Source organism: Pyrgilauda ruficollis, unplaced genomic scaffold (assembly GCF_017590135.1).
Source record: "Pyrgilauda ruficollis isolate IOZ18807 unplaced genomic scaffold, ASM1759013v1 scaffold105, whole genome shotgun sequence".
NCBI lineage: Eukaryota > Metazoa > Chordata > Aves > Passeriformes > Passeridae > Pyrgilauda > Pyrgilauda ruficollis.
The window spans coordinates 725,253-739,589 of record NW_024508656.1 but is presented as its reverse complement, the minus strand read 5'-3'; positions in this window follow the sequence as shown (position 1 = coordinate 739,589).

The window sequence follows — 14,337 nt, the reverse complement described above, 5'->3', positions numbered from 1 at the left end:
GCCTAGAAATAATGTCATAGAAAGCCAGAAAGCAAAGTGCAAAGCCCAGTAGTTGGTGGGAGGGGGAGATGAGGCACAAAGGTCATGAGCTGAGAGTTCCTGGGGACATTTGGGGCTGGGAGATGTGAGGCCAAGAGGAGCATCTCCCACCAGGACTGAGCTTGGTAACTCAGTCACCAGCCCTGGGCAGGTCTGTCCATGGTCAGCCCCTTAGGACTGGCACTGGGGGAAGGCTCTTCCCAGATACCTGCAGGATTTACACAGCTCTGATTTTCCACCCCGCTAAAAATTGCACATCTCCAGGAAAGCTGCTTTCCCAAGAGACTTCCCACGGAATCCTGCACATCCCAGGGGGCTGCAGAGCACCCAGCAAGCTCCGGGGTGTGTAGGCTCAGATAAATCCAGAAGCACACAGGGTATTCCCCATGGGAAGTGCATTATCTGCTCCTGTGCACACAGCAGCTACGGCAGCGATGAAAACCCTGCTGGGATCAGCAAACCTTTAATTAATGTCAATTTTGCAGAAAATAGTGGATGTCCAAAATGACCCTGTGACGAATTGAGGCGCGCTCTTGCACTCTGTTTTTTTTAATCACATGCATCGAGATTTATGGAGATGTCCAAGCTGTTTTCTGAGCTTTAGGGGACTCATTTTATTACAAATCCATGGATTTTTATGCATTTGGAAATGGATTTCTGATGGAATTGTGAAACTGGAGAGAAGCCACTAGTGGGGACTCTTTGGGGCACTGCTCTGGGCACCTAAAGAAGGAGAAAAAAAATGAAGAAGGAAAAACTTAATGAAAATATATATTTGTATAAACAATCAATGAAGATCGTGTTTGTGTGTTAAACAACCACCTTGAAATTGGTCTGTCTCAAAGGACTGAGCAATTGCAGACTACCTTAGCATGAATGATTTATGACATTCATGAACTTGGCAACTACATCAGTTTTCCTAAACCTGGCAGCAAACACCACCTGCATATTAAGTGAAGATTTATGATTTATAAAACTCACCTCATTATGCAGAGGAACACGAATTGTCTTATGTGTGCAGTCTATAACTCCTGGGACAGATGAAAAGGCAGCTATGACACACAATTTATGTGTTCTTGCTGCTGAGGTGGTGAGGGAAAAGCAGGGAGAATAACTCGGGCTTTGAGGTGGGTGCCTTCAAAGCTGTCCACATCCCTTTTCTCTCCCCAGGATGATGCCGTAGCTAAAATTGCCTGTTCTCTTGGAGGAATTAAAAAAAAAAAAATCCCTTGCAAAGATTAATAGTGGAGGTCATTTGAATCAATACTCGAAACTATGCCCTCCCTCCAAAAAACACCAGGATTGGAAGCATCTGAGGGGCCTCTGTGGAAATCACGCACTTGGTGCTGAGCTCACCGCTCGTATTTTTCCCCACCTTGTCTTTTCCTGATCCTCCTCACCCAAGGACACAGGTTCCTGGCTTCAAGGAGTGGAGAGTTTTGGTCTGGAAGAGGCCAAACTGTGGCTCAGGTTAGGAATGGAGCTCATGGCCCCCAGCAAGGAGTGAAGCATCCATGTGAGCCCTGGATACAGCTAGATTCCCTCGCTGCGGGTCAGGGGAGCATCTGAAAGGCTGCAAAACACACAGGGCTGATGGACTGAAAAATGAGTGACATGATCCAAGGAGAACACACCTCAGGGCAGAATTCACCCCAATCTACTGCATGAGTTTGAGTGAATCGTGTGTCCTTGTTTCTTCATTTGCTCTAACAATACACCCAGACAGCAGATGCTGGTGCAGTTGGATGGGCAGTGCTGTGGGGAGCTCTCAGGGGGCCCTGGAGCTCTCTGTAGCATGCTGAGAGCAGGAAAAGCCCAGCCCAGGGCACCAGAGGACACAGACACCTCCTCTTTGGCTGGCTTGAGTAGGGCTCCCACAGGCTGCACAGGGGTGTCTGTGCTGTCCCCAGGCTCATGGAGGAGCTGGGTCCCCACAGAGACATCACTGCCTGGGGCCAGCCTTGGGCTGCTCCTGGACCTGGCTGGGTGTCACAGGCAGAACAAGGGGTGCAGCAGGGCCAAGAGGCTGTCACCCAGCAGGGCCATTGGGCTGTCACCCAGCAGAGCAGCCTCATGTGGGGCTGTGACCCTGGCAGACAGCTCTGTCCCCACAGCCTCCCAGAGCCAGCTCCTGCTGAGGGAAGGGAGAGCCTGGGAGCAGCAGCTCAGACGCAGCCCCTGAGCTGTCCCTCAGCCCTGCAGCCGTTTGCTAATGACACCCAGAGGCTTTGGCTTCTCCTGCAGGAGAAAAACACGTGTGAGGCCTTTGGGTCTGTGTTACAGATGGATAATGTGATGACTGGCTCTCGCAATTAAGGGATGAATATTGCGTGTATGTTACGAGAAGTTGTGTTGATGCACGCTTGTGTTATTGTAGTTTGATGTCTGGACACGCTCTGCTCTCCCCACAGTCCCCTGTCCCGCTCTGTCGCCGCCGGCCGACAGCCGCGGTGTGAGGGAGGAGCGGCGGGCGGTTCCCGTGTGCCCCGGTGGGCCAGGGGGAATGGGCTTCTTGCCGGGAGGCGTGGCACAAAACACCTGACCTCCAATCAAACTGCACGAAAGTGATCTCCACCAATGGGCGGTGAAGAAGAGTTGACTGACAGGCATTGGGAGGGGCCAGGGTTGGCTGCCTCGCCAGGGGTTTAAAAGGCAAAGCAGCCATGTTGTGGATGAGTTTGTGGCGGCTGGTCACGCTGCCAGCGCTGCTGGTTTTCCTTATTCAGTCCTTTGTTGCATTTGTTAAGGTTTAATAAACCTTTGAAACTTCTAAAATGAGCAGTTGTTTCTCACAGTTCATAAGTGGCTGCAGCACTATTTGAATGCGTTAAAAGCTGCCTCTCTGCCTGCTCTGGCTGCTTGTGCCCACCCTGGCCTGCCTTTGGCATTGCAGGGAGCTGCGCTGGGGGAGGGACATTCCAGCAGTCCTGGTCCAGCTGAGCAGACACTGCAGGAGCTCCTGGAATTCAAGATGTGGAGGTCTGGGATGTGTCCTCCTTCTGCAAGGAAGGGGTTGGCTGGTGCCTGATGTGTTTGTGCTGTGGCTTGGTCAAGCCAGAAGGCTCAGCAGGAAGTGAGCAGCTGAGGCTGGAGGCAGTCAGGATGTTTCTCTTGCTGCTGGTCGGGGGGGACACAATTCATTCTTTATTTTCTGCAGTAAAAACCTGCACTGAGGCTCTTCAAAATATATGTTGGTGCTATTGAAGAGGAGGGAGTTGGGAATGTGAATGATTTTGTTTTCCTCCCTCACTGTGTTATTGCCAAGGTAGCAGAGAAGGAGAAGACAGAATCTACTGTCTGAGTGCAAATCAGGAATTCTCCTCCTCCAAATGTTACCCTTTTATTCACACCTGTCTCATGAAGCTGATTCCAAAATGAAATTATTGTAACTGTACACATTAAATAAATCACAGGCTCTGCTTGGGCCACGTGTGTTGGCAACAGCTGATCCACCAGGAGCTGCTCGCCTCTCTCTCTCCTGGCTCTGTGTTCAGACAGCCAGCACAAAGCAAGTGCACTGAGCAGCTGATGAGGCTCCCAGCTCCGAGGTTTCCAAAAGGAAGGACAGGTTATTGAAGAATAACAAAAGGAAGAGCAGGTATGGATCAGTGAAGTGGTTCTTATTGTTTCCAGAACAGAAAGTTATCCTCTTCCTCCAAAGACAGACACTGGCTGGGGAGTTTTGCATCCTCTGAGCTGTGTTGGGAATGGAAAGTGCTGGTTCTTGGTGGTGGCAGAACCTCAGAGAGCTGCTGAGGCCAGCACAGGTGAGAGGACAGTGGGAATGGGCACTGTGAGGAGCCGGCTCAGAGGGGAGGGTGTGGGGACACCGTGATACACCCCTGTGATAGCCTGGAGCACTCAGAGTTTCACAGCTGTGAATTTGGTGATTCTGCAAATACCAGAATGGGGAGGACAGGAGGCCGGCAGGGAAGGAGAGATTTGTGCAGCAGAGGCACGGGATCCTTCCAAAGCCACTTGACAAGGGAAACATTTGGGAAGCAGGAACAAAGATGTCTGGGGCTCGTGCTGGGATGCTGCAGGGTATGTGGGAGAGTGGATGCGCCTACTCTGAAGCTCCAGGCCAGAGCAGAGTGCCGGGCTGTGCTGGAAAACCCCTCCATGGGCCAGGGAAAGTGGGTCCAGCCCAGGCCAGCAAGAAGCAGAGGGAGGCTTCTGCCAATGCACAACCTCTTGACAGAGGGGTCCCCAGGGCCTTCTCCTGCCTGCGAGACTGAACCCTGTCAACCTCCCCACCGTGGCACAGCTTGGTGACCTTCAAGCCAGCCTGTTCCCTCAGCAGGGCTGGGACCAGCCTTCAGAGCCTTCCCAAAACCCCTGGCTTTGTACCTCAGCTGCTTCAGATCAGGGTAAAAAAATCTGCAGAGTACAATCCTTGGAAATTTTCATTTGTACTGCACCAATTGCCCTCATTATTATGGGTCCTGGAGGCACCTTGTATCCTTGTTAAGGCAGCTGCAGTCGTGGAGGGGTGGGATGTGGTTTGTGCTCCTTCTGGTCTCCTGCATCCTTGCTGAGTGACAGGGCTCTGCCACTTGCCCTGTCGGAAGGTCTGGTGAGTTGCTGGCAGACACAGGGAGCCTCCCAGCTGCCTCCTTGCTGCCCTGCTGCCTCAGGGTTACTTTCCAGTTTATGTTGTGATGCTTTCCAGGCTGATGCTTGTTGCCAGCCCAACTGGGATCATGGGGGTGAAACCAGGGAAGCTTGGAAGGATGCTGGGGGGTGACCAGCTCTGTGCTGAATGCCCACCCCAAGTCCTGCTGTGGTTCCCCTGAGATGATTACTTAGCCAAGCATCTGACTGATCCTTTACTGCACCACTGGAGCAGTTAAATACCCGAGTCAAACACCTCCATCCCTCCCACCCCTGCAGTGGGTTTATTTCTGCCCTCTGCCCCTTCCCACTGCTCCTGTCCTTTGCAGCCCCTCTCCCCCAGCCAGCCCTCAGTGAGCCTGGAGGATAACCCTGGATCCCAAGGCTGCTCTCCCCTCCCGCACACACAGCGTGTGGGGCAGTGTGATTCAGCCTGACTCAGGGTGCTGCCTCATGTCATGCTGTGTTTGATCCATCACTGCTTTTCGCATTTCCTTCCACCCAGCGAGCAAGAAAGCAGCTGAAGTGTGGCTGTTTTGGCAGCTGCCTCAACGAGCCTTTTCACACCCGGTCACCTGAAGCCAGGCCAGCATCACTCAGGATAACTTCAGTGCATTGGGGCCAGAAAAGCAGGAGCTGCTCTCAAATCCCTGCCTGTGGGGAAGAAGGAAGGTGGAGGAGATAATGTGGACCACCCCCCCTCCCACCACCACCAGGCCTTGAAACACTGGCAGCAGCCCTAGCCTGCCATGGCACTGCCAGATGCCTCAGATGTGCTGCTTACTTGAAAAATGGGTGAAAACTCCTTCCATTTTAGTAATTTCCAGTAACATCCTTCTGAGAGAGATGCCTGCGGGGCTGACAAATGCACCCCAGTGGTTGGAGACTTTGTAGGATGGAGTTATGGTCCCGCTGTGCTCCTACAAATGCTCTGCTACTGATCCCTGTGGAGCTCTGCCTTTGCACCTGCCCAGGGCTGCCCTGCTGCAAGAGCAACCTCTCCAGTGTTTCAAAGCAGCCTCGTGTCTGGCAGCAGTTCATGGGGAGGAAATTCCTTGGATTGCCACAGGGCTGTGCCCATGTTGCCGTGCCTATGCCATGCTGCAGGCAGGGGCTGCGTGGTCCTCACTGTGCATTGTCCAAGAGGGATCACATGGCCTTGACCTGCAGTCCCCTCCCTGCCAGATTTCCCCTTTCCCCAGGAAGGCCCAAAGGCAGGGAAGTGCAGGCTCAGGAGCTGATCCTGCCCACTGCAGAGCGTGCTCTGGCACACCTGAAGGCAGCGAGTGGCAGCTCTGGGGCTCTTGCAGGGCTGCTGGGGCTGTGAGCTCACGGCCACCAAGGGCTATGGCTGGGTGCTTTGCCAGCACTGTGGGCTGTGGAGCTCAGTTTGGGGAGCGGAGGGGACGCAAGGCAGGCCCCTCCTGAGGGATCAGTGTGCGTGGGAAGAGGGGGCAGAGTGCATGGGCACAGGACACTGCAATTGGGGCAGCTGAAAGCAACACTTGAGGGCAGCCTGAAGCCCAAAGAGAGCAGGAGAACTTGTTGCACTTGAGGAGTGCAGGCTGAAGGTGTGTGCTGGCTTTTGCTGGGGGCTCAGAGGAACCTGGAACATGGGCACGCTTCATGCACTGACACCCTAAGTCACCAGACCCCAACATGCTGTGCCCAGGGCCGCTGCAGGTCACATCTCACTGAGAAGCAGTCACAGGGGGATTTGGTGACCTTCAGAGCAGAATTTCCTTTTACTCCTCTTTTTAGCCCTTCTCTGTACTGCTGAAACATTTGCCTGTTGTTCCGTGGGCTGCTGCACGAGCTGCTCCCATCACAGCCAGGGGCTCTGAGGGGACAGCGGCCCTGCTCCCTTGGAGGGGAAGGACAGCAGAGCTCCCAGAGCCGCTTCCCAGGGTGTCTGTGCTTCCATCACTGCCTTGCCAAAAGCTGGGATTTGCCAGTGCCGGCAATGAAGCTGTCACTGCCGGCTGTGACTCGGAGCAGGCTGCAAGCAGTGCTAGCACGGCTGGCTGCTGCCCCTGCCTGGTGAGCAGAGAGGCTGGCACGGGCACCCTTCTGCCAGACTGGAGGTGGCCCATGCAGGACTCGGCTTTACACCAGCAGAGATGGCCAAGGGATAAGGTCAGGCTGTTGTGAGCCATGGGGAACACTCTGGTGATCCTGCGGGAGCACTAATCCTGCCCAGTCTCTTCTTTGATCAAATGGACCATATCCTTCATCTTGCTGATGGAGGCGTGGATATTTCGGCTCCTGTCCGATAGATTGAAACAGCAGAGTCCTTCAAATTCCTTGCAGCGTCCTTCAAATTCCTTGCAGCCGTGCCCGTGCACCAAAAGGAGGAAGTCTATGGCTGCCCAATTTTGCAGAGTGGCCTGCCTGATTGCTTCCTCATCTTCAAGGAGGTCGCTAAGAGAAGCTGATGTTAAATTCACCTGTTTCGCCACCCAGCACTCTAGGTGGCCCAGTTCACCTAGGGCTTTTGCTGCCGCCACCCACAGTAAAAAAAGCAGAGATGGCAGCTCTTTTTGGAAGAGACCAATGTACAATTTCAAAGTCACAGTGTTCATCACATTCTTTGATACTATGTTTTTGGATGGCCGATTTGGACTGCTAATTCAAAATTTGGGTTAGGTTTGGTGAAAACAGGGACAGCTGTCCGATGGTACACAGGCCTCCTAAAAGACAAGCCCAAGCCCTTTACCCACAAATCAAAAAGGTACCCTTTGGCAGCTTGAGCAGTTGTTGGTTCTTGCTCGATGAGATGTTTAAGTGGGTAATGGTTTTACACCATCTGGCTGCCTGAAATTCCTTTTTGGGGACTTTAACAGAAATATAAAATTCGGGGTAGTAGAGAGGTTTAAAAATAAACTGAATGCAAAAGGGCACAATGAACGAACCGAGGAGTTCAGACTCAGTGGGGTCTTTTTCTAACTCAGGCAACTCAGAGGTCTATTTACACCATAAAAGTAAGGGGTTTGTAATGGGAACATAACATTTGAAAATGAGGGGAGGGTTTTTATTAACTTCTGAAGTAATGGATTTGAGACGGGCTGGGTATTGATCAAAAGAAGAGGGGGAATCCCCATCAGGCAGGTTGACATCACGTCATCTGCAGCAGCCATAGACAAGCATAGATGGTCTTGTTAGAGTGCACGGGTGAGGGTGATCCATACTTTTTGCTTTGGCTGTGGGGTAATCCACACCTCGGGGGACTGGCTTATCAGCACCAGGAGCCACAGGTATCTCCACATCTTGGTGACTGGGATGGATGTCTCTTAAAGAAAGAGAAACAATATATGTAAAGAATAAAACCCCAAAGACATGAACTCTTGATTAAAATTTATGATTAAAATTACTATTGAATATCAAGTGCTGATAAGCTCTTAATTAAAATGTTAGTTTGCTATTGAATGTTAAATGTTGAAATTCTAAACTTACCTTTTGTTGTCATTGTTAAGTGTTAATATCCCTTGATAAGTTAAGACATGTTCTGCCGATCCTATATTTGTATTCCTTCCCATCACTTACCCTGTGTCCATAGCCCTTTCTGTCAGGGACCACTTCCGCTGCTCCCAAAAGAAATTGCACACAAACCACATGCAAATGAGGGGCCTTTGGTGCAATTCAGACCCCCAAAACTACAAACCAGCATAAAAGAGTAAAAACTGTAACTCTAGCTCAGCAGAACCGCAGAAAATCATATACCATCAACTAGAGCTGGATTCCAACTAGAGCTGGGTTCCGTCCTGTCACCATAACTTTGACAGCACTCAGTCTAAATGACACCCCTAGACCATGAGCCAACAAACGCCTTCCTAGGGACTCTCGTGAGGACAGAAGCCCCAGCTCTGCCGGGAGACAAAGCTGTGCACCTCCTCCTCAGCGTTATCCAGCGGGAGCAGCGGCAGTGTGCGCAACCCCTTGGGCTCCCCATCCAGAGCTGTCTTTAATAAAGGCCTTTTCAGAGGAGCTGGTCTCCTGGCCCATTTCTTACAACACATAAGAAAACTTAACATAAATCTTCAAACAATAATTCTGACATAAGGAAAACACAAAGTTCATGGTTCCTCCTCTCCCTTGTGTCTTTTCCTGTTGGATGCCACAGATACATCTGCAAGTGTATCCACACCCCCAGGTCACGAGCTCAAAAGGCCCCGGGGTCTCTGGGTCCCTTACCAGGACTGATGGATGCTCTTTAAACTCTAACATCTTGTTCTGATTGAAGTGCCTCCATATTGGCGGGTTCAGGTTCTCAAAATATCAGTTCAGAAAGTTGATGAAAGTTAGTGAACAGTGCTTTTGAGAGCCTGACACGTGGGGAAATGGTCTTCATCCCTTTAGTGTTCCAATGTCTTCTTCAGGGTCTGATGCGTTCTTCCTATTATTGCTTGGCCGATGTGGGAGTATGGAATCCCCGTCCGATGTTCAACCCCCCATTCCTGCAGGAAATTACTGAATGACTTGGAGGTATGGGCTGGCCCATTGTCAGTCTTTATTACCTTAGGAATCCCCAGGGTGGAGAAGGCTTGCACCAGGTGTTTTTGTGCATCACTGGCCTTCTCCCTCTTGTGGGCAGAGGCATGGACTGCGCTGGAGAAGGTATCCACCAACACATCCACATATTTGAGCCTTCCAAACTGGGGAATGTGGGTGATATCTGTCTGCCACAGCTCACAGCTTTGGCGTTCTCTGGGGTTCACCCCGACCCCCATGGATGGTAGTGAGGACTCCTGGCAGTTCGGGCATGTGGCCACGATTGCTCTGGCCTGGTCATGCCTAAGATGGAACTGACAGACCAGACCAGGCACGTTCTGGAATTGCTGATGGCTTAGTTTGGCCTGATAGAAGATGTTTCCTTGGCCAGCCAGCTGCAGCAGAGTGGCCAGGGCATCAGCTCTCTGATTCCCTTCTGCCATGAATCCAGGCAGATCTGTGTGCGATCTTACATGCATTAGAATGGTTGCTCTCAGTGGGAAACCAGCTGTACGAGTTTTGAGAGCAACCTGTAAATCACTGGGTTAGAGACCTTTTTCAGTACTGCATGTTCTGCCCTAGATACTAACCCTGCCACGTAAGCTGAATCAGTGACAATGTTGATTGTCACTGATCTTGAATGTTGAAAATCTTTCAAAGACCCTGATGACTGCATCCAACTCAGCTACTTGAGGGGAGCCCTCAACGATCTTAACATCAGCTTCCCACCGCTGTCTGACTTGTGAGAACCTTGGGATTTGTCAGTGAAAACTGTCAAGGCCTTGAGAGGCTTACGACTTTGTTTGTCTTTTGGAACCAGATTAAATTAGATGTTAAATAATTTGTGGCCAGGTGGTGGATTGACAATTTTCTGGGGTAACTATTTAGAGCGAATTGTAGCTTTTAATTTTCTCTTAATAGTTGTTCCAGGGTCTCTTTGGTTAACTTCCCAGTGGACAGCTTGGTGGGTACATGAATGCATGCAAAATTGCACCCTGCCAACAATCTTATGCACACCCTGGCCTTGCTGATTAGCTGGGCCATCAGCTCCTGTGGCTGTGTGATACTCTTGGACAGTTGGTGGCCAAGGAACACCCATTCTATGATTAAGAGGGGGTCCTTCTGACCTTTGTCCCACTGAAATACCAGCCCATACAGGTGTGGCAGTTTCCCCATGATGATGAAGTTAAATGGAAGCTCTGGCCGGCAGCAGTGGGCCTGCCAGTTTGACAGTGCCAGCTGGACCTTGTCCAATGCAGCCTCTGCCTCCTGGGTCAAGGCCCTTGGGCTATCCATCTCCTCCCCGGCATTTAATAAGTTGAAAAGAGGAGATAAATCCCCCATGGTGAGCCCCAGCCAGGCCTGATCCAGTTCAAAGATCTACACAATTGGTGGAGATCCCTTAAGGTTTTGGGCTTATCATTGATCACCAGCCTCTGAGGTGTTATGTCCGGTTGGTGATCTCAAGGCCCAGATACCTCCAAGGCGGCAACCTCTGCACCTTTTCTTGCTGCACCTCAAATCCTGCTGCTGACAAAGCAACAATAGCATCATCAAGAACCCTGGTAAGTACATTGTGGTCGGGGGCACACACCAGTACATCATCCATATAGTGACAGATGATGCACTCCCCCACTCTGGCATGCACTGGGGACAGGATTTTGGTGACATACCACTGGAAGATGGTAGGGGAGTTCTTCATTCCTTGTGGAAGAACAGGCCAGTGGTACCGCTTCACAGGAGCTTCTCGGTTGATGGAGTGAACTGAGAACGCAAAACGCGTGGCATCAGCCAGGTGTAGGGTAATTTGAAAAAAAAAAATCCTTAATATCAATTACAGCCAATTGCCAATTTTGGGGGAGCATTGAAGGAGATGGCATCCCCAGTTGGAGAGACCCCATGTCCTCGATGACTTAATTTCTTTTTTCAGATCATGGAGGAGATGCCACTTGTCCTTCCCCAACTTCTTGATGACAAACACTGGGCATTCCAAGGGTTGTTTGTCTCAACGATGTTACCTTTGGCCAATTGTTCCTCCACTAGCTGAGTGAGCGCACTTAATTTTTGTTTACTTAGGGGTCACTGCTCTACCCAGACAGGTGTTTCTGTGAGCCAATTTAATTTATGGGTAGGGTGCTCTTCTTCAGTGACCGCACCTAAAAAACCTGGGGAGTCTTTGGGATTTTGAGCCTGACTCCTCTCTGGGACATGGCATCTCTTCCCCATGGAGAGGTGAAGGGGAAGGGTGAACTTCAAATTCAGAACGAATGGGCATACAGCAGCCAATTGCCCATCAGGTCCCTCAGTTTGTACAATGCTCTTCAGTTGTTTTGCCAATTGGATCCCACCTAAACCTCATACCTTACTTGCCAGGTCTTGCAGCTCCCAATGTGACAGCCATTTGTGCAGGGGAATGACCGTCACATCCCCCACTGTGTCCATCATCCCTTGGAGCTGGATTGAGTGCCCCCCATTCTTAAGGCCGCACCAAATGAGGGGCTTGTCTCTCCCTCTTGGTGCAATAGACTGAAAGATCCAGGTCATTGAACAGCTGCTGTGGCAGTGGAATGGTCTGAGCGATGACCTGGCCTTTCAGCAGGAAGAGGGGGGACTACTGGTTACTTTGTTTTGCAGTGACTCACTTCTGTTCTTGTATTGACTTGTATGTTTCTTTTTTTAGAGCCTGATTGCTAAGTGAGTGGGGGGTGCTCTATTCTTCAGGATCTTGGGTTTTTAGATCTGTAATGAGAAACACCAGAAATTTTAAATGGTTTCTAATAAATATTTAAATAACAATTCATAAATAACATCTCAACTCACAAATAACTTTTAACTTTGACATTTCATAAAGGGTTAAAAATTCTGCCTCTTTTTACTCTACTTTTCCTGGAGCTTCTTTTCAAGGTTAGTTTTGTGTCTGTTGCATTGATCAGTGTCCATTTGGTAGGGGCTAGTACTGGACCTTTAACTCTGGTGACATTAGTCCATCCTCTCTCTGGTATCCTTACTGCAGTTTCTGTCATTAGGAGGACCTGGAGGGAGCCCTGCCACTTTGGGGTTAATGGTTGTTCTTTCCACACCTTTATTAAAACCCAATCCCTTGGCTGGAATGAATGAATTTTAAAGTCAATTAGTATGCTTTGGGGAAGGTATCTGTTCTTCCTTAATTCTTCTAGGGTGTTTGTAATAATCTGTATATACTTCTTTGTACTCTGTTCTCCTTCCTCATAAGTCCCTACAAAATCTGAGGTGGTTAGGAATGGTAATCCAAACATTGTTTCATAGGGGGAAACGCCTATGTCAGCTCTTGGTTTTGTTCTTATCCTCATTAATGCTAATGGGAGACACTTTAATCAGTCCATCTTAGTTTCTTCTAGTAGTTTTGTGAGTGTTTATTTTAGAGTTTGGTTCATTCTTTCTACTCTCCCAGAGCTTTGGGCTCTTCATGGGGTGTAGATTTTCCACATGATTTCCAATGGTTTAGCCACCTGGTGTAGAACTTCAGCTGTGAAGTGTGGCCCCCTATCTGAATCAATAGTATTCACAATTCCATGCCTTGGTATTATTGGCTCAAGTAGAGTCTTACTAACTACTTCTGCCGTAGGTGTTGTAGTTGGAAACACTTCGACCCAATGGGTTAAATGATCTATTACCACTAGTAAATACTTAAACCTTTGGACTGGGGGAAGTTCAGTAAAATCTACCTGAACATTTTGGAAGGGCCTCCGAGCTACCTCCCTTCCACCCAGTGATGTTTTTCTCATCACTTTTCTATTTATCCTTTGACAAATCATACTGTCTCTCATTACCATTTTAGCAATTCTGAATATTCCAATACATACGTTTACATGAAATGGTTGCAAAGTGCTGTGGCGGCAGGGTGGTGGTAAGGGTGCTGCGACCTTCCTGAAGAAACGTCCTAAGGAGGATGGCTCAGGAGCACAGGCACGTCCTTCTCCCAGCCCAGCGAGTGATGTTCAGCTTGGCTTCAGCTCTCAGGCAACACGGAGAGAAGAGACTGGAGCTCTGTATGGCGTTCCACAGAGTAACAGCCTTTATTAAGAGCAGGGCCCTTTGCAAAGGAGCAAGGAACAGAAGCTCCCTGAACAGAGAAAAACAGGGGTTTATATAGGGAAGGCAAGGGGCGGGGTTAAACTGGCAACAAATCAGATACAGGCTCAAGGGTAGAGCATGGGGAAAGGGACCAACGGGTAACAAAGAATCAACATAGAACTGTAAAGGCCTCTGGTGGTGAAATTTGCTCACCCTAACTACAAAGTTTGTGGCTCAGGGGTTAGCCCTCCAGGGGAATGCAGCAAGTCCTTGGTTGGCTGGTTCTTCGGCCCCCACAGCAAAGGACCTGCATTCCCCAATGTGTCAAAGCATGTAAGTCTTCTAAAATTTTCCTGGTTAAAGCTTTATTTAACACTTGTCTCCCATCTGGCATTGTCCACTTCCCTTTTCCGTCTTTGGTTCCTCCATGTTTTTGTAACTCTTTCTGTTCCTGTTCACTAAAGGTTGAGATCTCCTCGTTGTCTTTGTCCCCCAAGTCCACTAACTGTAGGACCCGCTCATCCTTTTCTGAGGCAGCTTCTTTAGCTGCCTGATCTGCTAAGTTGTTTCCCTGTGCTTCCATAGAGGTCCCTCTCTGATGTCCTTTTATGTGCACTATCACAATCTCTAATGAGTCTTTCAAAGCCTCTAATATTTCTTTTATTAATTTCTCATGGACCAAGGTTTTGCCTTTTGAATTTATGAATTCTCTTTCTTCGCAGATTTTACCAAACGTATGCACTACCCCATAGGCATATTTCAAGTTGGTGTAAACAGTTCCTTTCTTATATTTTAGCCACTGCAGTCCTTTTAATAAAGCATAAAATTCACAGCATTGTGCAGACCATTTTGTTGGGAATTTCCCTTTATCTATAATCTCCATGTTCTTGCCAACTATTACTACATACCTCCAGTCTCCCCCAGTCACCCTTGAAGAACCATCAACAAACAACATTTCCCCTTCCAGTAATGGCTGTTCTTGTGAATCCTCTCGCTCTTTGGTCTGCAAATTGATCATCTCTATGCAACAATGTTTCAGATTCTCATCGGGTTCTCCATAAAAGAATTGTGCCACATTCTGAATTTTTGTTGTGGCTAGTTCTAAATTTTCAATATTACTTCATATCAATTCATATTTCAATA